Here is a 27,092-nt window from a genome sequence, read left to right on the forward strand (position 1 = left end):
ATTTTAAATAAATCTTGGAATACCAAGGAAATTCCAGAAGATTGGAATAGTGTTAATGTGCCAATATTCAAAAATGTCTAGTAGGATGACCCAGGCAACTATAGGCCAGCTAACCTGACATCAATCCTGGGTAAAATAGTAGAAAAGCTGATATGGGATTCAATTAATAAAGAACTACAGTATAGGAATATAATCAATGCCAGTCAAGATGGTTTTATAGAAAAATGGTCTTATTCAAACAAGAAGATTTCATTCTTTAAGGAGATTATAAGTTTGGTTGCTAAAGGTAACTGTGTAGATGTAATATACTTAGATTTCTGCAAGGCATTTGACTTAGTATTGCATGACATTCTAATACGAAATAGCATTGTCAGTATCAATAAAGCACACATTAAATGGATTAAGAACTGGTTGATATATCTCAAAAAGTAGTTGTCAATGGGGTGTCATCATTGAATGGGGGTGTTTCTAGTAGCTGATACTAGGCAGAATGCTGTTCAACATTTTCATGAACAATTAGGAAGATAATATAAAATCACTGCTGATAAAATTTGTGGATGATGCAAAGATTAGTGGAATTGTAAATAATGAGGCGGACAGGGCAGTCATGCAGAATGATCTGGATCACTTGGTAAGCTAGGCCCAGTCAAACAAATGACATTTTAATACAGCCAAATGCCAAGTTTTATAGCTAGAAACAAGGAATGCAGACCTGCCCTACAGAATGGTGGACTGTACTGGAAAACACTAGCTCTGCGAAAGATTTAGGAGTCATAGTGAACCAGCAACTCAACATGAGCTCCCAGTGTGATGCTATGGCAAAAAGGGCTACTGTGACTCTTGGAGTAGTAATTAGGAGTAGGGAGGTGATTTTACCTCTCTAAGTGGCATGAGATCAGTACTGAAACACTCCATACTGTTCTGGTGTCTACATTTTTAAAAAGATGTTGAAACAGTGGAAACAGAGCCACAAAAATGAATAGTGGCCAGAGAAAATGCCTTACATTAAGAGACTTAAAGAGCTTTGTCTGTTCAGCTTATCAAAAAGAAGACTTGAGTACAGTGTCTAAGTATCTCTGAGGGGACAAAATACCAAATACTAAAGGATTCTTTAATCTAATGGAAAAAAGCATAACAAGAATCAATGGCTGGAAGATTAAATCAGACAAATTCAAATTGGAAATAAAGCACAATTTTTTAAAAGTGAGGATGATTAACCACTGGAACAAACTACCAAGGGAAGTGATAGATTCAAAACGAGACTGGATGTTCTGGAAGATATTCTCAGCTAAACACAGGTTATGCTGCAGTCAATTACAAGTTATTGGGCTCAATACAGGTGTAACTCAGTGAAATTAAATGGCCTGAAATATATGAGAGATCAGACTAGAGGATCTAATGATCCCTTCTGGCCTTAAATGCTAAGAATCTATATGATATGCTAAAATTCCAGTCTTACTGAACCTTCATGCATCACTAACACATGGGTGTTACATGACGCATTGCTTCATAGAAAAGACGCCTTTTCAATTATGACCATGCATAAATTATTTTAAATATGTATTTTAAAATACTTATTGCCCTTAACTGAAGTGTAAACCATATTGGTCTTGTTTTAAATTAAGATCATAATAACTGATTTAAAAATAAAGAAAAAGCTAACTGAAAATAGCTAGGCTTATCAGAATTAGATTTTTTAAATCATTTTCATGGATAATATTCATGTTTATTGTAAGCATATTTTTTTCAATTTTTATTTATATTAATTTTCAGTTTTGCAAAATCATGGGTTTTAACCTTTTTTATTTTTATCAATTTAAATTTTAACAGTTGAGGGAAATTATAGGTGGGGTCAGACAATAATTATTTCATGACATGTTGAGATTCAAAGAATTAAAGTTTTATAATCATTAAAACACAAATTATCAGCATCATGTGTCAAAATATACAAAGTAAATAGCCTTAAATTCAATTCTAATAATTTATCAAGCAGCATTTTTCTTACTTTGTCTATTTGTAAAAAATGATTATTATTGATGGAAATATTTTTCTGTCAGTTTGTCCATAGTGAAATGGACACTTACTGACATTTACCAATAAAAATTTAATCCTCCTAAGCCTAAAAATACTACAACTGTCAGTGACCTTCTGCAATATCTCTGCTTGGATAGGCTATTCTGCAACAGTTACATTTTTACATGTAAGGAATTCAGATATTATTCCTTTTAATTCTTTTTAAGTAATAATAATCCCACGGTGTAACCTGCCGGTGAAATGTATGGTATGAAGCGTTTGGGGAGAGAAAAGGAGAGGTGAGATGAAGAAGCTCTCTGAAGTGAGAAGGTGGTGTGGGTGTTACTTAATAATGGGAAATCATAGCTCTTGAAACTAATGAAGACAGATTGTCAGAAATAAGTTTGAAGGCCTGTAATTATTGGCTGGCATGCCTGAGGCAGCACCCAGGTGTTAGCAATGAATGAAGGTTGGGCAAGAGAGGACAACATTTTACATAAGTCCTATGGTAAATACCCCCAAAATAGCTCTAATGGTACTGTTTGTTTTACTGTACTAAATGGGCTAGCGATTGTAACCCATTGTAAACCAAGATACTAAAAATAAACACCCATCTAAATTTTCTCTTTCTTCTTGGACTGTGGTTCCAGATGAAGACAAATAAATAACAGAAACAAAAACAGTGCTTGTGAACATTTGTGCAAATTCTGAGTGGCTTTTTGGTTTGTGTCCCTTTTATTTGATATTCACAAACATTCATATGTGAGTAGGGTTTTGTTTGCACTAAAGTTTGAGGAATGGGTATTCATCCAAATTCTTGTATTCACAAAAGAACAAAGGTATTTTTTTTATATTTGACATCCTCCATTTGTTATTCCTTATTCACGCTTTAGAGAGTTTTAGTTATCCAAACAGTAGCTAAAACATTACCATGTGACTTAGTTAATCAATCATACCACTTGAACAGCATATAGTAAAATCCTAAAATGATCAATTAATGGACATTCCATAGTCTGAAAATTGATTATACAAACTATTTAAATCAGTACCAGATTTTTAAATCAGTGGAAGTTAAATGCCTGGGTGCTTTGGAAAATCCCACTGTCTATCTGCAATCTTTAGGCACCTAAACACCTTTAAAAATCTGGCCCTTAATACTCACAAATAACAAATACAGCAGCAGAAATCAGGATGAGTTTGTGAATGAATCACTAACCAGGGTGGATAATATAATTACAATGACTATTTTGACTAGCTCTGACACATGCAGACATGCACACAGTGCAAAAATATTTCAATAGTTGCAAAAGGAGTTTCTATTTCATCCCTGTTATGTTCATGGCATATATAAATGCCTCAAGACACAAACATACTTAGGTATGTTTAGGCATACATAAATCTGGGGTTTAGGCACCTAGGTCCCATTTTAAGCTCGACTGGGACTCTCAAAACTCCCAGCAAACCATGTAGGTGCCTAAACTCACTCAATATTTAAGTTTTTAGGGTAAAAGTTCCTTACACTCCTATGTCTCCTAGCATACATAATTCTACCTGTCTCTAGGTATCCAGGTACCTGTCTCCCAACTAAGCCCCAGAGTGATTCACAAACTGGCATTTTGTCCACCTAAGCTGCATGTGGGCCAGATCTGGTAGGCAAGCCCCATTCAAAATCTGGCCAGAGCAGGTGCCCACCGAATTACTTTTAGTTGGTGGTTAGAGCACTTGCCTGGGTTATGGGAGAAAGGATTTGAACAGGTGCCTCATGCATCTCAAGATAGCATGCTAACCACTGAGTGCAGGGTTTCTTCCATCTCACCTTTTGAAGCTGTTCCACTGTAGATAAGTAATGAAAGAGTGATTGGAGCATGGGGGCTGTATTCTGGGCCTCCTATATGCATGCCCTACCCACTGGACTATAGAGTCACTCACTGTCTCTTTCTGGCCCAATAATTATTTAAGTATTTAGCCATAGTGATATAGGGGACTGGAAAGAAAAGGATATTCATCCAAGATGTGGGAGACCACCACTTCAAAGTCCCTCTTCTCCTGAGGGGAAAAGGGATTTGCCACCTCTCAGATTAGTGCCCTAACCACTATGCTATCAAGTCAGTGCAATGCTTTTTCTGGCCCAGTTCATATTTAATTATTCCATTTTTTAAATGATTGTGTAACAACTTCAATGGGAGAGATTGAGAGAGCCTCAGACTGTCCTATAGCCTAGACATTAGGGCACTCACCTGAAAGGTTGAAGATCCTCGTTCATATCTAATTGCCTTTCAAGGAAAGGTGGGACTTCAACTGGTATCTCTGGCAGTCTGGGAGTACTCTAGCCACTAGGCTAAGGGATGCACCTGTCCTTCACCCTTAATTGTTTTGCTTCAGACCCCAAACACAACTTAGGTGGCTGGTGAATACCTATTTTCCCCTGTTTTGTGACTCCTCTCTGCAGCCTAGACGTAGTTGCCTAACTCCATGAGAGGGGCAGGGCTTAGCACACATCCCTCTGGTTGGCATCTCCCATTGCCTAACTTAAGCAGCTTACCACCTAGCATGCTGGCTTTCTGGATTTCATTCTAAGGCACATATCTTTCCCCATTCATTGATTAGGAAAGTGGGTCTCAAACTATTTTATTGGCGACCCCTTTCACACAGCAAGCCTCTGAGTGCGACCCCCCCAGTAAACTAAACACACTTTTTAATATATTTAACACCATTATAAATGCTGAAGGCAAGGTTTATGGTGGAGGTTGACAGCTCGCGATCCCCCATAATAACCTCGCGATCCCCTGAGGGGTCCTGACCCCCAGTTGAGAACCCCTGATCTAGGTGCCTAACTCAGGCTTTTTGGATCACAGTGTCATTCCTGTGATTTTCTAGCAGGGCCGGCTCCAGGCACCAGATTGGCAAGCAGGTGCTTGGGGCGGCCTCTCCAGAGAGGGGCGGCAGGTCCAGCTATTCGGCGGCAATTCAGCGGACGGTCCCTCACTCCCGCTCGGAGCGAAAGACCTCCTGCCGAATTGCCGCCGCAGATCGCGATTGCGGATTTTTTTTTTTTTTTTGGCTGCTTGAGGCGGCCAAAACCCTGGAGCTGGCCCTGTTTTCTAGCCACCTAATAGTTGACTGCTGCAATACTCAGCATTGCAATGACTCAGTCCCTTTATGGAAACCACCCTAGCAGTTTAAGTATAATGATGGAAGCTTTGGTCCTTTGCTCTATTTCCACTTCTTCTGCTGGTTGCCTTTAATAATTTCCCACATATCTCCACTCTTATTTACTGAAATATCTGACCACCCCTATAAGAGGTAGACAAATTCTTTAATTATTACAGTTTACGTTAAGGCACATATATATTAAGTAACTTATTTAATGTCAATAGGAATATTTCTATTAGAGCTGTGTTCAGAACCCAGCTCTCTGAGGAGCTAAATTGCGCTCTCGTCCAGCACAGCATCCTTAAACAAACATCATCCTATCACTGAGCAAGCACTTCAGCTGGCTAGATCTCAATGGAATCACACTGTCTTATACAGCTGAGGATCTTACCCTCTGTGTCTTACTTACACCATTTATAAATGGGGTTGAATCAATAACGTTTACCTAACTTTGTAAAGATTTGAGATTTAGAGATGAAAATGTGTTATATTTGTGAAAGTACAACTATTAGCCTCATTTTACAGATGGTATAAACTAATGCAAGAGGGTTGTAAATTCTGTAACAGAAAGACTGAGTAACCTGAAAAGGTCTGCTGTACTGTGCATAAGGCAGAGGATATTTCCCCATCAGAAAAACTGAGATAGAAATATTTATTCACCCACCTCTCAAGATGTGTGTGTGCGTGTGTGTGTGTGTGTGTGTGAAGAGATGATAGTTTCTCCTCTAAGTTTCCATTCCAAGCCCAATTCCATCTCTAAATTGTTCCCAAAATGTGCTTAGTATGTGAAATTTGGCATGTATGTCTTTCATGCAGAGCATAACTTTTCTAGATCTATGGCCTAAATTTGCTGTTGGCACAAATCGGTGAAATTTCTTTGAAGTCACTTAAGCTACACCCTTTTTCACCAGCAGCATATTTTGTTCTTTGAGTTGGATTGGGCCTGCCATTTCTGAGATATGGAACTTGCAAAAAAAATTGTTATTCACGTCTTTCTTTTTTTTTTATCACTTCAAATTTAAAATATTCCCTAACACAGGAATCTCAGAATTGGTTGTTTGTTTGTTTTGTTAAGAATCTTTGCTGAATTTTAGTGCATAAAAGCACTTTGAAATGGTTAGCTTGATTCAATATACTGACTTGCTAATTATTGGAATATGCTTAAGGCTCAGAAGCTATTTCCCCCCTGCACTGTATGGATCCCTTCTCAGTCAGGTTCCCCATGATCCTCAGTCTCCCCATGTCCTTACACATGGCACAATGACACCCCCTCCTAACTCTGCTCCCTTTTCTTCACAGACTTCTCAATATCCCCCATGTCCATAAAGGCACGTATAAGACCCCTATGAGTCCCTATCTATTGTCCTCTCCCACATCCACTATGACAGCCACTGTCTTTTGGCATGACGAATGTCTTCTGAAGTTGTGGACCTTAAATTGTCATAATATAGATAAAAAATCAACCTGGCACTACCGACTTCACCCCCCATATAGCTCATGACAACTATTTCCATAGCACTCCAGCCTTTGGCTCCACATCCAACTTACCTCATCTCTTATGGCATGTATGGGGAGCCTTGAATGTGCCCAGCATGCACTATTGGGAGATAAAGGAGTATATTGGGAGCCAGAAGGTGGGTATGGGGGAAATTTAGAGGAAGTGATCCTAGTACTACAGACTCTAGAAGGTCGCAGTTCAGGTAGATGCCAACTCTGCCAACATATTAAGTTTCACATAAGGGGCTCCCTATCCTCTGGCTTCCATTATGCCCCTTACAAATACACACACTCTGTAATCCACACATGGCACACTCATGGTTACCCAAGGAGCTTCGAAGCAAAAGCACTTGTGGCAGGACAGTTTGTGGAATTTTGGAGCTCTTCAGGTGGTCCAAGTCATTTCATAGAATATCAGGGTTGGAAGGGACCTCAGGAGGTCATCTAGACCAATCCCCAGACAGATTTTTGCTCCGGATCCCTAAATGGCCCCCTCAAGGATTGAACTCACAACCCTAGGTTTAGCAGGCCAATGCTCAGGTCCCCATGAGGAGAGGAAGAAAGTATCCACAATAGCAACAGTGAGGCTAACAGCCAAGCAGACCTTACAAGATCTACATTAAATATATACCCAGTTCCCAATGGTCTCGTCAAGCACAGTTTTATCCCAAGTGTCCAGCATGGAGATGACAATGGCATGGATTACTATGTAAATTCTCTGCACCTCAGTTTTGCCATTTGTAAACTGGTTGTAATGCTATTTACCTGCTAAATAATGTCTGTAGTGTGCTACATAAATGCAGCATATTAGTTATGCCACATCCATCACAGAGGTGGGTTTACAATTTAAGAACTGGGCCCCAGTTTCGTTTTGTTTTGTGAACCGGGTCATATAGTGCTGCAACTTTTTCAAATTCAGAAGTTGCTTCTCAAGTTTGCATGCTTCACTCTGAACAATTTTCAACCCCCAAAACTGCACAAAAATTTCAGGAGATGCAAAATCACACAAAATGAATTAAAATATTTCACATGAATTTTTACACACACACACACACACATACATACACACTCATTAGTTTTACTTTGCTAAGCAATTAGTTCAGAATAAATGAATAATTGAAAAGCTTCATGGAAGTGCATTTTCCCAAGAGTAATTAATCCTGCCCATTCAAAAAGGTTAAACCCAATGTAGTTTGATATACAATGTAATATCTATACATATTGTCTCTGGTATTGGAGGAAAATACCATTTTAATATATGAAGTTTACAGATTGTTGTGGTGTTGGAATGGGATCCATGTAGGGACTTAAAGCATTGAAAAGCTAACCACCACGCAACTGCTAACTTTTAGGTGCTTAGAAAACCACAGGATCAACACTGATCCACAAAGCCAAGTTAGGCACCCAGGTTCCTATTCAATGAATAGGGAGAGTGCCAACCAGAGGGGCATGTGCTAAGTCCCACCCCTCTCTCAGAGATAGGTGCCTAAGTCTAGGCTGCAGGCAGGTGCCTATCTCCACTTGCTATCCATGAATGGGAACCCCTCTCCTGGAGTCAGGCAGCTTAGGTATCTAGGGCATTTCTTGTGACAATAAGTTTGGCACCTGCCTTGTTTCAGGCAAAATGCCTTGAAGAGGAGCCCATCTTATAACTTTTAGCTCAGTGGTTAGAGAATTTAGCTGGGATCTGGGAGACAGGGGTCCAATTGCCCCTCTGTGTCAGAGGCTGGGAAAGGATGTGAATAGAGGTCTCCTACTTCTCCGGTAGTGTAATCACTGAACTATGGGATATTCTAAAGTGGGAGCTCCCTCAGTCTCTCCAGTTAAAGATGTTCCATTGCGACTTAATAATGAAAGAGTGATTGAAGCAGGGAGACTGAACCCTGGATCTCTCTTATGAGTCCCCTAACCATGGAACTAGAGTCATTTTCCCTTTACCCCAATGACTATTTAAGTATTTACCTGCAGTGGACAGTCACTGGATCAGAGAGAAAGAGAGACAGCAAGAATGACTCTGTAGTCCAGTGGTTAGGGTGCCCACCTGGGAGTGCAGAAACCCAGAGTTCAGTCCCTCTGCTCCAATCATTCCTTCATTATTTAGCCACGGTACAACAGCTTCCAAAGGAGAGACTGAGAAAGCCCCACATCAGAATTTCCTATAGCTAGAGCACTCTTCTGGAGTGGAGGCAGCCCCTCTTCAAATCCTTTCTTCCCCCTCAGGGAGAGAAGGTGGAATTGAAGCTGGGTCTCTCACATCCCAGGGCTCTAAACACTGGGCTAAAAATTGTAAGGTGGACATCTCCTCCTCCAGACAGACTTTGAAAGGGGCCTGATGCAGTAGGTGATTGCATCCCGTACACAATTTAGGTGGATGAACATCTATCTTCCCCATTTTGTGAATACGTGAATAGCTCTGGGACTTAGGCAGGGGATAGGTGGTTGGCTGCCTAGAGGGAGAAACATGGGTGTGAGGAACTTTTACCCTGAAAACTTAGGAGATGAGTGAATTTAGGCACTTACAGGGTTTGCTGGGAGTTTTGTGTATTACAGTGGAACCAAAACTGGGATTTAGGCACATAAACCAAAGATTATGGTGCCTAAAATAATTATCTGGTTTCTAAACATAAATGCTCATCTTAATCTTTTCTAATACAAATTTCACCTTGTAATGTTAGGTGAGAGACATTTACAGCCTTGAGGGTATAGGAGAATAGGTTACATTACAACATTGTTCAAAAATCTTAGTCCTTTATAAGAGGAAAAAATAAATTTCTGGATGAGTTGTAGCCAAAGCCATCCTTATCCCTCCTTAATGAATTGCTACCCAAATTAGGTTTCTGAAGCTATCAGACATTTAATTGCCATGAAATGCGTTATTCCTACTCTTACCTCCTTCTGAAGAAGAAGGATTCAAATTAGTCATGCTACGGATTCTTTGATGGATTTAATACATATTCCTTCATATGCCAGCTTCTGAGAATGGATGTGGCAATCAAGAAAAATGCATATTCAGATCTTGAATCACACGTTTGAACATGAGAAATGATCAGCTGAACCTCAGAGTGCAAACATTTTTTACAAAAGAGTAAGATCAGCTGCAACACTAAAGGAATTTACTTTAACACACAGTTATGGAAAGAATTAGTGTATACCTCAGCTTTACAATGTATAGTTGACCTATATGATGTATTTTTGAATAGTGTAATATGAAGGCCAAAAGTGCTGAGACTTCACAGCTTCTGTTTGAAATATAAAATATAATATAGCCAAACCATGCTCCAAAATGATATACAATATGAGCCCAATTTTCAACCTAGCCTCAACTCCATCTCCATTTTTGCACCCACAATTATTTGTTGTTATTAATTCTGAATTCATTTTCACAAAGAAACAAACAATAACAAATACAAAAAGGTAAATGATTTACAGTTTATATATGTTACCAAATACTGCATATTTCATAGGATATCCATCAAATTATGCGATTATGCAACTTTATTACTTCTCAAACTTGCAAGACAAGACCATACAAAATCAGGCATATTAAACAGAACATCCCATAGTGGGGGTAACAAGAAAGAAAGAAAGAAAGAAAGTCTGGCATTATCTGAGCTATCTCAACATTCTTTATCTTGAAATGTGGTCAAAATTTCTTCAGATTCATATAATTTCCCTCTAAGGCCTAGTCTACACTACAGTTAGGTCGACGCAAAGCAGCTTATGTTGACCTAACTGTGTAAGTGTCCATGCTACAATGTTCCTCCTGCCAATGTAACTTGCTCACTATGCTGACTTAATAACTCCACCCCATGAAAGGCATAGTGCTTAGTTCAATGTACTTAGGTTGATGCAGTGTTGGTGTAGACATTGCATTACTTACAGCGACTTTAGTGGTCTCCAGGAAGTGTCCCACAATGCCCCACCATTGACTGCTCTGGCCACCATTTTGAACTCTGTTGCCTGGTGGCCAGGTACACAGGAACATGCCCCTCCCCTTTTAAAGACCCATGAATTTTAAATTCCATTTCCTGTTTGCTTAGCGTGGAGATCTCACATAGCAACTGCCCAGCTGATCATGCCAGCTCCACGCAGCAAACTCGCACCTGGCTGGAGTACACCGGAGGTGGTGGATCTCCTGAGTTAGTGGGGAGAGTAGGCTGTGCAGGCACAGTTCCAATCCAGCTGTAAAAATGTTGACAACTATGGCCAGAGCACTCCGGGCATGGGGGAGAAGGACTACAACAGGGACATGCAGCGGTGCCAGGGGAAAAATCAAGAAGCTGTGGCAGGTGTAAAAAGGAGCTGCAGCAGGTATATCAGAAAGCAAGGGAGGCAAACAGTCACTCTGGTGTGCAGCCTCAGACATGCTGCTTCTACAAAGAGCAGCATACCATCCTCAGTGGCAACCCCACTACCACCCCAAAGAACCCAGTGGATACTTCTGGGAAGCTGGAGTCACCGGGCCATAATCATGATTAATTGTGCAATTAATTGTGCTGTTAAATGATAATAGAATACCATTTATTTAAATATTTTTTGATATTTTCTACATTTTAAAATATATTGATTTCAATTACAACACAGAATAAAAAGTGTATAGTGTTCACTTTATATTTGTTTGATTACAAATATTTACACTGTAAAAAACAAAAGAAATTGTATTTTTCAATTCACCTAAGTACTGGAGTGCAATCTCTTTATCATGACAAGTTGAACGTACAAATGTAGAATTATGTACAAAAAATAACTACATTCAAAAACAAAACAATGTAAAACATTAGACCCTACAAGTCCACTCAGTCCTACTTCTTGTTTAGCCAATAGCTAAGACAAACAAGTTTGCTTACATTTGCAGAAGATAATGCTGCCCGCTTCTTGTTTACAATGTCATCTGAGAATGAGAACAGGTGTTCGCTTGGCACTATTGCAACCCGTGTCGCAAGGTATTTACATGCTAGATGTGCTAAAGATTCATATGACCCTTCATGCTTCAACCACCATTCTAGAGGACATGCATCCATGCTGATCACAAGTTCTGCTCAATAAAGATCCAAAGCAGTGCGGATCGATGTATGTTTATTTTCATCATCTGAGTCAGATGCCACCAGCAGAAGGTTGATTTTCTTTTTTGGTGGTTTGAGTTCTGTAGTTTCTGCATTAGAGCACTGGTGTTTTAAGACTTCTGAAAGCATGGTCCACACCTTGTCCCTCTCAGATTTTGGAAGGCACTTCTGATTCTTAAACCTTGGGTCGAGTACTGTAGCTATCTTTAGAAATCTCACATTGGTACCTTCTTTGCGTTTTGTCAAATCTGCAGTGAAAGTGTTCTTAAAATGAACAACATGTGTTGGGTCAGCATCCAAGACTGCTATAACAAGAAATATATGGCAGAATGTGGGTAAACAGAACAGGAGACATACAATTCTCCCCCAAGGAGTTCAGTCACAAATTTAATTAGCACATTATTTTTTTAATGAGCATCATCAGCATGGAAGCATGCCCTCTGGAATGGTGGCCAAAGCATGAAGGGGCATATGAATGTTTAGCATATCTGGCACGTAAATGGCTTGCAACGCTGGCTACAAAAGTCCCATGTAAATGCCTGTTCTCACTTTCAGGTGACATTGTAAATAAGACGTGGACAGCAGATCTCCCGTAAATGTATACAAACTTGTTTTTCTTAGCAATTGGCTGAACAAGAAATAGCACTGAGTGGACTTGTCAGCTCTAAAGATTTACATTGCTTTGTTTTTGAGTGCAGTCATGTAACAAAAAAAATCTACATTTGTAAGTTGCACTTTCATGAGAAAGAAATTGCACTACAACACTTGTAGGCGCTGAATTGAAAAATACTATTTCTTTTGTTTATCATTTTTACACTGCAAATATTTGTAATAAAAATAATAATATAAAGTGAGCACTCCACACTTTGTATTCTGTGTTGTAATTGAAATCAATATATTTGAAAATGTATAAAGCATCCAAAAATATTTAATAAATTTCAATTAGTATTCAATTATTTAACAATGCAATTAAAACTGCGATTAATCACAATTAATTTTTTTTACTTAATTGTGTGAGTTAACTGCGATTAATCAACAGCCCTAAAAGGCACATTTAACAATCATTCTGCACCTACTGATCCTGTTGTGAAGCGCTCCCTACTGCTGTCAAGGTGGCCAGTGTACAGCTTCATGAGCCAAGGGAGTAAGGGATAGACTGGGTCTCCCAGAATCACTACTGCCATTTCAACATCCCCAATGTTAATCCTCTGGTCTAGAAAGTCCCTGCTTGCAGTTTTCTATATAGGCCTATATTCTTAAAGGTATGTGTGTCATGCCCCTTCTCTGACCAGCCATCGCTGATATCATTGAAACAAACACAGTGATCCAGCAGTGCTTTCAATACCATAGAAAAGTAGCCTTGTCTGTTGCTGTACTCCATGGCAAGGTGGTCTGGTGCCAAAATAGGGGTATGTGAGCCATCTATCACCCCACCACAGGTCAGGAACCCTATTGCTGCAAAACCATCTACTATTTCCCACACATTTCCCAGAGTCATATCCTTCATAGCAGGATGCGATTAATGGCCCTGCACACTTGTATCATAGCAACCCCCATAGTGAATTTTCAAACTCCAAATTCATTCCCAACTGATCAGTAGCAATCTGGCATTGCAAGCTTCAACTTGCTCCACACACAATTCCATGAATATGGCTTTGTGCATCCGAAAGTCCTGCTGTCACTGTCCATCATCCCATACCTGCATAACAATGTGATCCCACTTTTCAGTGCTTGTTTCTCGGGCCCAGAAATGGTGGTCCACCATATGCAGCTGCTCCATGAATGCAAACAACAACCTTGAATTTTTTCTTTCCATGGTACACAGTAAGATATATTCCATCTCGTGGCTCTGGAAATACTGAAGAATCAGGCATGTTGTGTTCATAATGCTCATCACAATACTGCAGACAGTGCAGGATCCTGCAGAGATGGTAGACGCATAGGTTTGCGAGGCTTTTGAAAAGAGGAGCGAAACATAATAGGATGCCCATGGAATGATGGGATGGAGAAAACTGCTTCATGGGTCGCTGAACCCATGCTCCCAATCACCTCTACAGGACTCGTTTGTCCCCATGAGGCATTGCAAACCCTTCCCAAAACACCTGGCACTAGAAGGTGGCAAGCTGCACAGTGGAATAGCTACCCCCGGTGCCCTGCTCGCTGGATCGATGGAAGCGCTGCTAGTGAGGACTGCCAACACAAGAAGCATAGTGCAGACATGCAAAAGCGATTTAATTACTGCAGCAGCTATACGTTGATCTAACTTAGGTTGACTTAATTTTGTAGTGTAGACCTGGTCTCAGTCAATATTATTTCTTTCACTACTAACTCAAATAGGTCTGAATACCACTACTCTATTCTGGGCATAAACCTACTCCTCCCTTTTTGTAAAATCATGCACTTGGTTATCATCGCAGCCCTCAGGATCAGTCTTTGTGAGGGAGGTAAACCCAGCATAGTAGGTACATAACCTAGAATATAATTTTAAATTGAGATTTGGTTGCTGAAACCAAGCACTATTTTCACTTTTCTGTCCACCTCTTTCCACAGTTGTCTGGCTGTTGGACAGTTCCATAGCATATGCTGCAGGATTCCTTTTTCTTTATTACAGCACCAACAAACATCAGAGGAAAATGTCCCCATTTTGCACAGTCTCTGTGGTATCCAATAGAATCATAGAATACCAGGGTTGGAGGGGCCCTCAGGAAGTCAGCTAGCCCAGCCCCCTGCTTAAAGCAGGACCAATCCCCAGACAGATTTTTACCCCAGTTCCCTAAATGGCCCCCTCCAGGATTGAACTCACAAGCCTGGGTTTACCAGGCCAATGCTCAAACCACTGAGCTATCCCTCCCCCCATCACAGTTTGAATAGAATTTTTGCTGTATCAGGGATAGCCTGAGATCCACAGAAAGATTTTTAAGATTCCATTGGGGTTCTTATATGGGTTGTGATAACTCCCATTCCCATGCTGTCACAGAGAATTCTAGATCAATGGAGTTCCTCATCATTAGTAAAACAGACATAGTGGACAGGAGCCTGGGGCTCTGGAGCCTCTGGCAGTCCTAGGGCATCCAGACCAAACTATTATGTTAGCGAGTGTTTTTAGTGTTTTAGCACCACTCTGCTAAGGGTGGCAGGTCATATTAGGTCATGTTGCTTTAGTGTTAGAAATTAGGCAAAGCCCTCATCCTTGGTTAATTGGGAAATCTATATGATGCCTTTGTTTAGCCCGTTCTTCCATATTATAGGTTTTTTTCAAGGTTTGCAAGTCTGGGTTATCCCAGATAGATGCTATGTATAACAGTGAGGAATAAAGTGATACTTCTTACCTAGGACAGTCCAGACCCTTTGCACAGCCACCACTGTAGGGAACCTTATTTTTCTCCATCAAACTAAAAGAGAAACTGCACAGATCTGCAGGGTGAATTGGATGCATTGATACCTATATCAGGGTATTAAAGGGTGTTAGTATGCTGGAACCAATTTGACATGGGTGATATGAAGAAAGCATACTAATAATTTTGTAGGTCTAGAAGGCCAACCCCGTATCCTCTCCACACACACACACCGCCCAATCCTTTGGCTACAGTGAGCTGGAGTTTTTTAAGTGATACGGGCATTGACCAAGGCCCCACAGAAAGTCTCTAATAATGTTATTAAATTTTCTAATATAAGGCACAGGAATATATACAGGTAGACTGCTTATAATATAGAGGAGCCTAAGCAGAATATTCATTTTTAAAAAGCAACAGAGGGTCCTGTGGCACCTTTAAGACTAACAGAAGTATTGGGAACATAAGCTTTCATGGGTAAGGAACCTCACTTCTTCAAATGCAAGTGACTTGCATCTGAAGAAGTGAGGTTCTTACCCACGAAAGCTTATACTCCCAATACTTCTGTTAGTCTTAAAGGTGCCACAGGACCCTCTGTTGCTTTTTACAAATTCAGACTAACACGGCTACCCCTCTGATACCTATTCATTTTTAGTGTATTATCCTTTCCCCTCAGGCTCAGGGAGAGACGATGCCACCTATTTTTGTTAGTATTTGTGAGAGTGCAGGATCTAAATTTATCTTCACTAGTTTGTTAATGTTTCTTGATGCTTTTATACCTAGATATTTAATTGCATCGGTTTTCCGATGGAAATTCCACTGAGAAAGAGTCCCACTATATGACAACAGGGAGATTCCAATTTTTCCCAATTTATTTTGTAACCACTATTGTTAAAAAAAATTTGAATTAGTGATAGGAAGGCTAGAATAGTGGTTTCTGCTTTATATAAAAGGACATTGTCTTAATATAACATCAACTTATATATCATGGAACCAAGTTGTATGCCTCAGACATCTGGATGAGCCTGTATAGCTATTGCCAGGGGCTCAAGAGCCAAATCAAAAAGCAATGGAGAAGCAGGCACCCTTTCTGAAAGCCCAGAAGAGGCTGACAGTATCCAAGATCCCATTGTTGGTTTTCATGCAAGAGTTTGGGAGAGAATATAATAGTTGCATTCAGGAACTAAATATGGATCCAAATCCAAATTTTTGTAGGATATAAAACATATACCCCCAACTCACTATATCGAAAGAGTTTTTTGCATCAAAGGCTAATATGGCTTGCATTTTGGGGTCATCATATTTCACTGCTATATCAATAAGTTGTCAAAGGTTATCACAGCCATGATGGCTTCTGACAAACCTGGCTTGATTTGGGTCAATGAAAGAGCTCAGAACTTTCTCCAATCTCATTGCCAGAACTTTTGCCAATGTTTTGTCATCACTATAAATAAGTGGAATTGGCCTATGGTTGAAACATAGTGTGGCATTTTGTCCTGGTTTAGGAATAACTAATATTAGGGCTTTCCTCAGCAGAGGGGGAAGTATGCCCTCTAGGAGTGACTCATTAAATATTTTAAGCATCTTGTCAGACAGAAGGGTAAGAAAGTGTCTACAGAATTTGGCAGGGAAGTCATTTGGCCCAAGGGATTTCCCCACTTTCATATTCTCAATCGCCTCAATTAACTCATCCTCTGTTTGGGTCATGTCAAGGTTTCTACAGTGAGCTACAGTAATTTGGGGTAATGTAATATTTTTGAAAACTTGATCCTAAAGCATCTGTGGAGGGGTTTGTGTCCAGTTACTACATCTCTTTATAGAAATTAAAGAACTCTTTATTAATATCTTTAGGTGATATACATAATTTACCATGTTTATCACTGATGGCTGTGATTCTACATGCAGAGGTCTTTTGCCTTAGGTGGTATCCTAGCAACTTGTCAGCTTTTTCACCTGATTCTCAGAAGTCCTGCCTGAGTTGAAATAGGACAAATTCAGCCTGCACCAAGTGCAGTTTATTGAGTTTATAGCTAGAATTAATCAGGGATCACAGCATATCAAGCAAATCAAACACCCACAATTATATAAAAAGAAAACTTGAAATTTACAAAAATTGATCTAGTCCAAGCAGTTCACCAAGTAACTGCTCCCCGTGAATATATAAAACATGTTGTACAGGTGTCAAAACACTGTACTTAGTGCACCTGAAGTATTAAAAAAGAATAGTGGACAATGTACTCTAGGAGTGTCAGCTGGTGTTTAGATGCCAAATTGATAAGAGGGAGAGATACAGAGGGATATATAAACAACTTCCAATAGGTTGGAAAAATATGGTTCTGGAGTTCAAAACAAGAAATGTGTGCTCTCTTCCAAAATGTAGTTGCTTAAATGGGACATGTTATAGATATAGAAGGGATACATCAACTAAAAGAGAAGCCAGACATTATTTGGAAGTGTTTGGTGTCTAAAATATTTGAGCAATGAAATGTTTTTTTTCAGCAATGTTAAATTGTGTTGTCAGATTCATTCCAAATTCCAAGTCTGACAAGCACACTGCTCACCTATGGGATCTTACTATGCTGCCTGCTGCATAGCCCAGCAGCTGGCTGAGTAAAGGATAAAGTGGCCAAAATAAAATAGCTTTTCAAAAATCAGATGTGCAGTTGCCTTTTGAGCACAGATCAGTGCAGGTCAACTCTCAACATACTTTTGTATATTATGCAAATAATTCATTGCCAGAGGTCAATAGGGTCTTGCACATGCAAAGATACTCAACAAGAAGAGGGAGGTGCCACACAAGCAGCTTCTAGGATAGAGTCAGGAGACAGAGAAGCACCCGGAAAAGGTCCAGGACATGAAGTAAGTCCAGTGATGATAATGGGGATGATAGGTAAACATGTGGGGAAGAGATGTCAGCATCAGTGCCATTCCCCACATGATGATGTGCTGTTAGGTCCCTATCATGGGGCAAGTGTGTCCCATCCCCTCTTGGGGTAGGGCAGGGTAATTACATCCCCATGGTCGCATCTTTATGATTAGCCTTTGCCTTGCAGTGATGAGAACTAATCAAAAAAGTCAATATGGCCACTCCCTTCTCAAGGTAGTGTGGCCCAATGGCCAGGGTCAGTTACAGCGGCCCTTGCATTCAGATAAGTGTGGCCTAGTGGCCAGAGTCAATTACAGCAGCCCTTGCATCTAGGGCAGTGCAGCCTAGCAGCCAGAGTCAATATCACAGCCTCCAGACACAGGGCAATACGACCTAGCAGCCAGAGTCAATATCACAGACTCCAGACACAGGGCAATACGACCTAGCAGCCAGAGTCAATATCGCGGCCTCCAGACACAGGGAAGTGTGGCCTGGCAGCCAGTACCCGGGGGTCTGCCACCAGGTGGGGCGGTGGCCTGAGTCGGGGAGCCCGGGCCCACCCAGCTCCATCGGGCCCTAACCCAGGGCCCTAACAGTGGCTAAGTAGTCCGCCTCTGGGTCAGTGGGGAATCCCATTGAAACATGCTAACCTCACTCAGGTGGGAGATACCACTCACCCCCCCGGGTCACTTCCCACCATGTTTCACAAAGCCGCAGTCCATGGAGTATCAGGGTCCCCGGGCTCCTCAGCATGGATGATTCTCTGGGACTCTGCTGGCCACAGACCTCCAGTGTGATTCTCAGGATCTCCAGCTCCCACCGGCAAGGGCTGGGATGGCTTTTCAGATGGAGCCTCTGCCCAAGGTTCTTCCCCTCTGGTGGCCAGCCCTGAATGAGCTGAGCTTCTCCCTTTTATACCTAGTATCCAGCTGGAATACACCCAGCAAGGCCATGGGGTTGTGGCCTCCTCAGACCAGAGAGTCGCGTTAGCCCTTGCACTAGCAGTGTGGGGCATGTGCGCCCCATCACACACACACCTTTAAGAGGGTGTCTGGTGGTGGATCCTCTTTTCCTTACTCACCTCCCACCCAGAGAGAAAGTCCACATTTGCATGTGCCCTACCTGGCCGATGGGCAACGCTATAGTCATAGGGCTGGAGCAGTAGATACCATCTCATAATTCGAGAATTGGTATCTTTCATACTGTTGAGCCATCGAAGTGGGGTGTGATCTGTGACCAACTGAAATGGGTTTCCAAGCAGGTAGCATCTTAGTGTGTTTATCGCCCTCTTTAATGCCAGGGCCTCCTTCTCTGGGAAAAAGCTTCTGGCTCAAATAGAAGATGGGATGTTCTTCTCCCTTGATCTCCTAGGACAATACTGCTCCCAGCCCCACTTCAGACACATCTGTCTACAGTATAAAGGGCTTAGTGAAGTCTGGGTGATATAGGACTGGTGCCCTAGTCAGTCAATCCTTTAGATCCTGGAAGGCCCTCTCACATTCTGCTGACCACTGGACCTTTTGGGGTAGGGAGCTCTTATTTAGGTCTGACAAAGGTTCTGCGAGCATTGCACAATCTGGTACAAAATGGAGGTAGTACCCTGCCAGGCCTAAAAATTGACATGTCTCTTTGTCGTGGGCATCGAGCAGTCCTGGAGAGCTTGCAACTTGTCCACAATTGGATGTAGGGTCCCTCACCCCAGGTATGTTACTTCCCATCATCCGAGGCGGCATTTGGCTGAGTTGGCCATGAGCCCGGCTTCCCCCAGGACTTGAGGAACAGCCTTGAGGTGTTGGAGGTATTCCTTCCACGTATGACTGTACACCACTATATCATCTATGTAAGCTGCCACGTACTGGCAGTGAGGTCATAACAGCTGATCCATGAGTCATTGGAATGTGACAGCGGCCCCATGGAGACCAAAAGGCATGGTCACAAAGTAGTACAATCCGAATGGGGTAGGGAAGGCTGTCTTTTCACAGGAAGCAGGAGTCAAGGGGATTTGCCAATACCCCTTTGTCAGGCATTAGCCAGTCGTTCGAGTACCCGTGACATAGGATAAGCATCGAATCGAGAGATCACATTCACTTTTTGAAAGTCTGTGCAGAATCATATGGTCCCATCTGGCTTCAGGACCAGAACAACTGGACTTCTCCCCTCGATTCGTGATTCTTCTACTATCCCCCATGTCTAGCATAGCCTGGAGCGCCTTCCGAACTGCATCCCACATCTTCTTTGGCAGGAGCCGGTGGTTGTCACGGACCTTCTGGCCTGGAAGTGTGGCGATGTGGTGACTTACCAGTCTAGTCCTCCCTGGGCAGGTTGATAACATGGTGGGGAAGGCCTGAACTAGTTGTTGCAGCTCTTCCTGTTGTCTTGGATCCAGCTCTGCCCTGATTGTGACAGGCATAGAGTCAATGGGGTCACCGGCCAATGGACCTAGCTCCGATTCCTGTGGATGCGGGGTGATCTGCAGCCCTTCCTGAGTTTTCCACTTCTTCAGGAGGTTCACATGGTAAGTCTGGGCTTCCTTCCTTCTTCCCAGTAGTCGTACCTCAAAATCCACTGGCCTTACCCTACAGACCACCTCGAAAGGGCCCTGCCATTTAGTGAGTAGCTTGGGCTTGGCCGAAGGTAGCAGGAGCAGGACACTATCCCCTGGTTCAAAAGTGCGCAGCCTCACTCCTCGGTTGTAGTGGCGGGCTTGGGTCTGTTGCGCTTGCAGGAGATTCGCTTGAGTGAATGCTCCCAACTTCTAGAGTCATTCATGAAGTTTTAGTACGTAATGAACTGACCCCATGAGCTGGGATCCTTGCTCTTACCAGGTCTCCTTCAGGAGGTTGAGAATCCCCTGGAGCTGCCTCCCATAAAGCAGCTCGAAAGGTGAGAAGCCTGTGGAGGCCTGGGGAACCTCCTGCACAGTGAACAATAAGGCCAGTAGTAGCTTGTCCCAGTGTCATGGGTCATCATCTACGAATTTCCTTAGCATGGATTTCAACATCCTGTTAAACCTCTCCACCAAGCCATCTGTGTGTGGATGACATACAGAGGTCTTGAGTGCTCAGATATTCAACAACTGGCACCACTCCGCCATCAGTTTTGACAAGACATTGGTTCCTTGATCGGTCAGAATCTCCCTGGGTATTCCCACCTGGGAGAAGATTTTTAGAAGTTCAGCTGCTATGGTAGGGGCTGTGGTATTCCCCGTAATGGGACAGCCTTGGGACACCTAGTCGCATAATCCACCACCAGCAGTATATCTTGACTCCCAGAACCACTTTTTTCTAAGGATCCTACCAGATCTAAGCCAATTTGTTCGAACAGCGCCCTAATCACAGGGAGCACCCCTTTTGGCCAGGTGCATTGGCACTCCAGGCAGGCCTGGCAAAAGTACCATCCTTCATAGTGGATGCCGGGTGAAAAGAACCTTTGTGCCACTCACTGTAGGGTCTTCTCCCTGCCTAAGGGCCCTGCCCAGGACTCTGATTGTGCTAACTATAACAGGCCTTTCCAGTACTTCCACAGGATCAGCAACTGCCACAGCTCTTCTTGGGTCTGACGCTCCCTGACCACATGGTAAAGGCGGTCCTCACGTACCTCAAACCAGGGTCCCTGCAGTATTCTTTGTTCGGCCTCCCCGTTGGGCTCTGGCACTGCAACTTGTTCCCAGGCATGGCTTAGAGTGTGTTCCTCTCAGTGCTCCTTCATGAAATCCCCTCCTGTGTCTAGCCTGTCAGGGTCAGCCATTCCTGTCAGCCCTGTCTTGGGGTTAGGTTGTAGGGAGGTACTGTGTGTAGGAGAAAAGTCTCTCTCAGGATTCCCCAACCTCCCTAGGGCCACAAGTCCCTTTTTCATGGGCCGTGTCCTATCTTCCTCTGATGCCCGGCAATTCTAGTCTTGGATAATCTTGTGGAACCCTTGCCAATCTCACCCCAAGATCACTGGGTATGCTAATATCAGGGCCAAGCCAACCCGGCACACCTCCTCCTGGTGTCCATCCAACAACTGCACCCAGGCAGCGGTGTACGATCGTACATCCCCATGGACACATTGCATAAGGATAGAGTCCCCAGCGGGATTGAGGGACTCTACCAGATTGGTTCGCACTAACATCTGGCTACAGCCTGAGTCAACTAGGGCTGTCGCCGGGGTGCCCTCTACCCATAGGGTTACCAATAGTTTGGCTGGGCCTTTTCTTCTTGCCCTGGAACCAGCTGTCAGCATTTGGCCATAACTGCAGTTCATGAATGGGCAGTCACGACAAAAATGCCCTTTCTGTCCACACTCATAACATTTTCCTCAGGCCATTCCTTCCGGCAGCTCTGGAGCCCCATTTGCTGGTCCTACTCGCAGGTCACTCTTCCCCATCTGATGGCGGGTTGACTGATTGCCGTCTAATCAGCATTCTCTGTGCCCTCAATGGACCAGGTTGATAGTTCAGTTTCCCTGGCTCATGCAGACAGGCAACATGTTCTAGCTGTTGGCCTGGGGCCCCGGGATTCTCAGTCCTTCGGCCTTGTGCTTCTGACACCCCAGCTGCCAGGCAATCCTCCATCAAGGAGACTGCTTCTGTAAGTGAGGCTGGGTGGTGTCACTTCACCCATTCTTTTTCTCCGGTGGGGAGAATCTGAATAAACTGCTCCAGCACCACTGTCTCTGCCATCTGGGCCCCTGTCAGCTTCTCTGGCTCCAGCCAGCGCCAGCAGTAATCCCAGAGTTTTTGGACCACAGCCTTTGGCCTAACCCCAGGGAGGTATCGCTCCCGCCAAAATCATTGCCAGTAAGTTTCAGGGTTAACATCCCTCTGGTTGAGGGATGTTAACCCTGCCTTGACCTTTGATATTCCAATGCATCCTGGGGGTCCAGAATGCAGTAAGCTGCCCGTGCTAAGCCAGTCAAATACAGAGCCAGCAAGGTGGCCTAATGCTCCCCCAACCACCTCGCAGTAGTGGCAGCCCTCTCAAATGTTACTAGCAAGGCCTCTGGGTCATCACCAGACCCCATCTTAATCAGTCAGATAGGGAGTCCTGTTAGACTGCTCCCAGCCACACTGACATGGGGGTCTGGCAGAGGAGGGGGCTGCAAATAGAGTCGCTATTCATTGTATCAGTCATTCTTGCTGGGCCTGGTGCAAGGCTGACATCTCCTGCAGCAATTGCTGCTGTTGTTCTTGCTGCTGGGCCAATTGCTGTTGTTGCTGGACCGCTAATTGTTATAGTAATTGTGACTGATATTGCTGCTGCTGGGCAGGCTGTTGTTGCTGGCTGTCTCTCCAGCAGCTATTTTAGGACCTTGTGTCTAGGGCAGCATGGCCTAGTGGCCAGAGTCAATATCACAGCCTCCAGACATGGGGCAGTGCGGCCTGGCGGCCAGTACCTGGGGGGCCGCCACCAGGTGGGGGCAGTGGCCTGGGTAGGGGGGACCAGGCCCACCCAGTTCCATTGGGCCCTAACCCGTGGCCCTAACAGTGGCGGAGTGGTCGGCCACTTGGTCATCAGGGAATCCCACTGAAACACGCTGACCTCACTCGGGTGGGAGATACCACTCACTCACCCTCCCTGGGTCACTTCCTACCATGTTTCCCGAATCTGCAGTCCATGAGGTATTGGGGTCTCTGGGCTCCTTAGCATGGATGATTCTCTGGGACTTTGCTGGCCACAGACCTCTAGTCTGACTCTCAGGATCTCCGGCTCCCGCAGGCAAGGGCTGGGACAGCTGTTCAGCTGGAGCCTCTGCCCAAGATTCTTCCTGCCCTGAATGAGCTGAGCTTCTCCCTTTTATATGTAGTCTCCAGCTGGAGCATGCCCAGCAGGGCCATGGGGGCATGGCATCCTCGGCTCAGAGAGAGGCGTTAACCCTCACAATACCAATGCGGAGCAAGTGCGCCCTGTCACAGTCCCCAACCCTGGAACTCCTCTGCAACACATAAGCAGCAGCTTGGGGGCAGATTCTAGAAATAGTGAATGAAGTCACAGGCCTTAGTAAGTAGCTAGATACCAAATGTGACGTTGTGCAGTCTATACGGTTTTATAAAAATATGATAATAAGTGACTATAATGTAAATGGGATATGCTTCATGCAAAAGGTCTCTTGTAAGGTATCATTACAAAGCTTATGATCTACTGAGGTTTTATAAAAATATGATAATAAGTGAATATAATTTAACTGGGATATGCTTCATGCAAAAGGTTTCTTGTAAGGTATCATTACAAAGCTTATAATCTACTGAGTGTGATCATCCTATTTGTATAAATGTACCACTCTTGTATCTAAAACTAGAAATACAAAATATAACTCTGAGGGCCTATTGTAATTATGCAAAGTGTAGGCCATTAATGGTGGTTTGGAATATTGATGACTCCCATTAACCAGGACAATTGACTGCAGCTGGCTCTGTTTTACCTGTGAGTCTTCCTGTATATGTGTGTGCTGGCAAGTGGGTAATGAAATCTTGCAGTGACATGTGATCATGTCACCTGAACTGGAATCCATCTTTAACCTGGTGCTTTTCCAGTGAGGGGGGTGGAAATCCAGAGGGACAAAGGGTTCCCGCCTTATGCAACAGATATATAAAGGGGTGGAACAGAACAGAGAGAGGAGCCATCATGAAGAATCCCTTAGCCACCACCTGAGCTGGAACAAGAGCTGTACCAGGGAAAGAATTGTGCCCAGGCCTGGAAGGTGTCCAGTCTGAGGGAAAAACTTACTGAAGCATCTCTAAGGGTAAGATTATCTGTATTTAGTTTGATTAGACATAGATTTGCGCATTTTATTTTATTTTGCTTGGTAACTTACTTTGTTCTGTCTGTTACTACTTGGAACCACTTAAATCCTACTTTCTGTATTTAATAAAATCACTTTTTACTTATTAAATAACTCAGAGTATGTATTAATACCTGGGGGAGCAAACAACTGTGCATATCTCTCTATCAGTGTTATAGAGGGCGAACAATTTATGAGTTTACCCTGCATAAGCTTTATACAGGGTAAAACGGATTTATTTGAGTTTAGACTCCATTGGGAGTTGGGCATCTGAGTGCTAAAGACAAGCACACTTCTGTGAGCTGTTTTCAGGTAAACCTGCAGCTTTGGGGCAAGTAATTCAGACCCTGGGTCTGTGTTAGAGCAGACAGGAGTGTCTGGCTCAGCAAGACAGTGTGCTGGAGTCCTGAGCTGGCAGGGAAAACAGGGATAGAGGTAGTCTTCACACATCAGGTGGCACCTCCCAGGGGGGTTTCTGTGATCCAACCTGTCACACCAAATAAATGGAGATGACTGTGCCACTAAGCATAATAGAAGATGACACAATGCCTGACAGCCAGACAGGGAATATAAGTGCAGCCCAAGCAGGCCACAGTACTCACTGCCCAGGACTCTCTACACTGTATAAGGCATCCATGTACATCATCACAACAGTTGAACAACTGGATACTTTGTCAATGCAAAGACCAAGAACAAGTGGGTAGTTCTGATCTCTCATGTAATAATACAGCATTGTACATGCATTGATATGCCTGAAGTGTCTCAGTAAGTAGCCTTTCTGAACATTGCCATGCAATCAACATTCCATTCAGTGCAGCATCCCAGAGTCCCCAACAATTCCACTCCCCCAGATCAATATTGTGCCAGGAGACACAAGTTTATGGACAGTGAAGACTTTTTCTTTCTACCTCACACATCACTTCCACAACTGATTTAGGCTGAAACCCAACCTGGAACCATGAATTTGGTATGGAAATACCCTCTCAGTGATCATTCTGGTGGATCTTAGGGAATTGTTATTTGATGTTTCTCCCCCAGTATGAGGTTTAATAATGGAAAGGAAGAGCCATATTTTCAGAAGGTGTCCTCTATCTGCTGAGGGAAGGAGACAGATTATTATATAAAATGAACCCCTCAAATAATGGTGAAAGGGAATGTTACTGTGCAAATTTGTACAGTGTGCATATTATGTGGCTTCTCCACTTACACAAGAAGAAACTGGACTGTATGTCTATACTCTCAAACAGTACAGATGTAAGTCACTTGCTTATTTGACTGGACTCATGGCAGGATCTGGGATATCTGGTTAAAACAACCAAAAATTACAGGTGATCATCACATATATACACACACAAAAAAAAAGTCATTGCTCTGGGGGTCAGTTCCCAGGTGTGCACATTTTGGTTTATTTTAAACTGTCCTTGAGTTCTCAGAAAAGCTATAAACTAGATTTTTATTATTAAACAGATTTTTTTCTCATTGTGACATTAAAACATGTCATTTCAGTATGGATCCCTTTTGCATTCAACACCATTCCAACAGCCTCTTTTGAATGAGATTTAGATAGCTTGCTTATTCTGAAAATACTCTTTCTCAGGAAATACTAACCTTACTGGTTGGTTCACTAAGATACAGACACTTGTATTATGAATCATAAAATATTAATCAATAGTCCTTAGCAATGTAAATAATCAGCTTGTTTAAACAAGAACAAATAATCATTGAACAGGGATAAGTTACTATGGGAGAAATCCTGGCCCTGTTGAAGTCAATGGCAAAGGATTTCAGCCTGTATGTTTTATTCCCAGTGCTTGAACTCCTAGTAATAAAGGAGAAACAGCAATATTTTTTTTTCAGTTTATCAATACAATTACAAACATTAACCAGACAACTGAATATAATTTAAACAATGCATTGGTTTCACTAACATTAGTAATGCAATTTTTAAAAATTACTATGCTAGCTTTAAGTAGTATTTTTCAAAAATATTAATCATGCAATAAAAATATTTAGAATTGTAAAAGAGTCTATTATAATCTATAGACTCTTCATAGTTCAGAGAAATGAATTAAAAATTTTAAAAGACATTATATTTTTAACACCTCAGTTAAGAACTAAATCTAGGGAAATAATAAATAATGCAATATTTCTTAAGTTAATTCTAACATTATTCATTCATGAATTGACTGGAATAGGTAACTAACTCAACAATGGTATTTTTCTACTATTTTCATGTCAATGTAAAAATTGTGTCATTTTTCAGTAAAATATAAGAATCATGCAACACTGTACATGGGATTAGCAGTACAGCTGGGTACCTGAAATAGTGTGATTTTTGTTTTTTAAATACAAATGTTGAAAGAAAAAAGTAAAGGATTTTCCTAAGATTAGAACTGAGTCAGGAAA

Source organism: Trachemys scripta, chromosome 2, assembly GCF_013100865.1.
Source record: "Trachemys scripta elegans isolate TJP31775 chromosome 2, CAS_Tse_1.0, whole genome shotgun sequence".
In the NCBI taxonomy this organism is placed as follows: Eukaryota; Metazoa; Chordata; order Testudines; family Emydidae; genus Trachemys; species Trachemys scripta.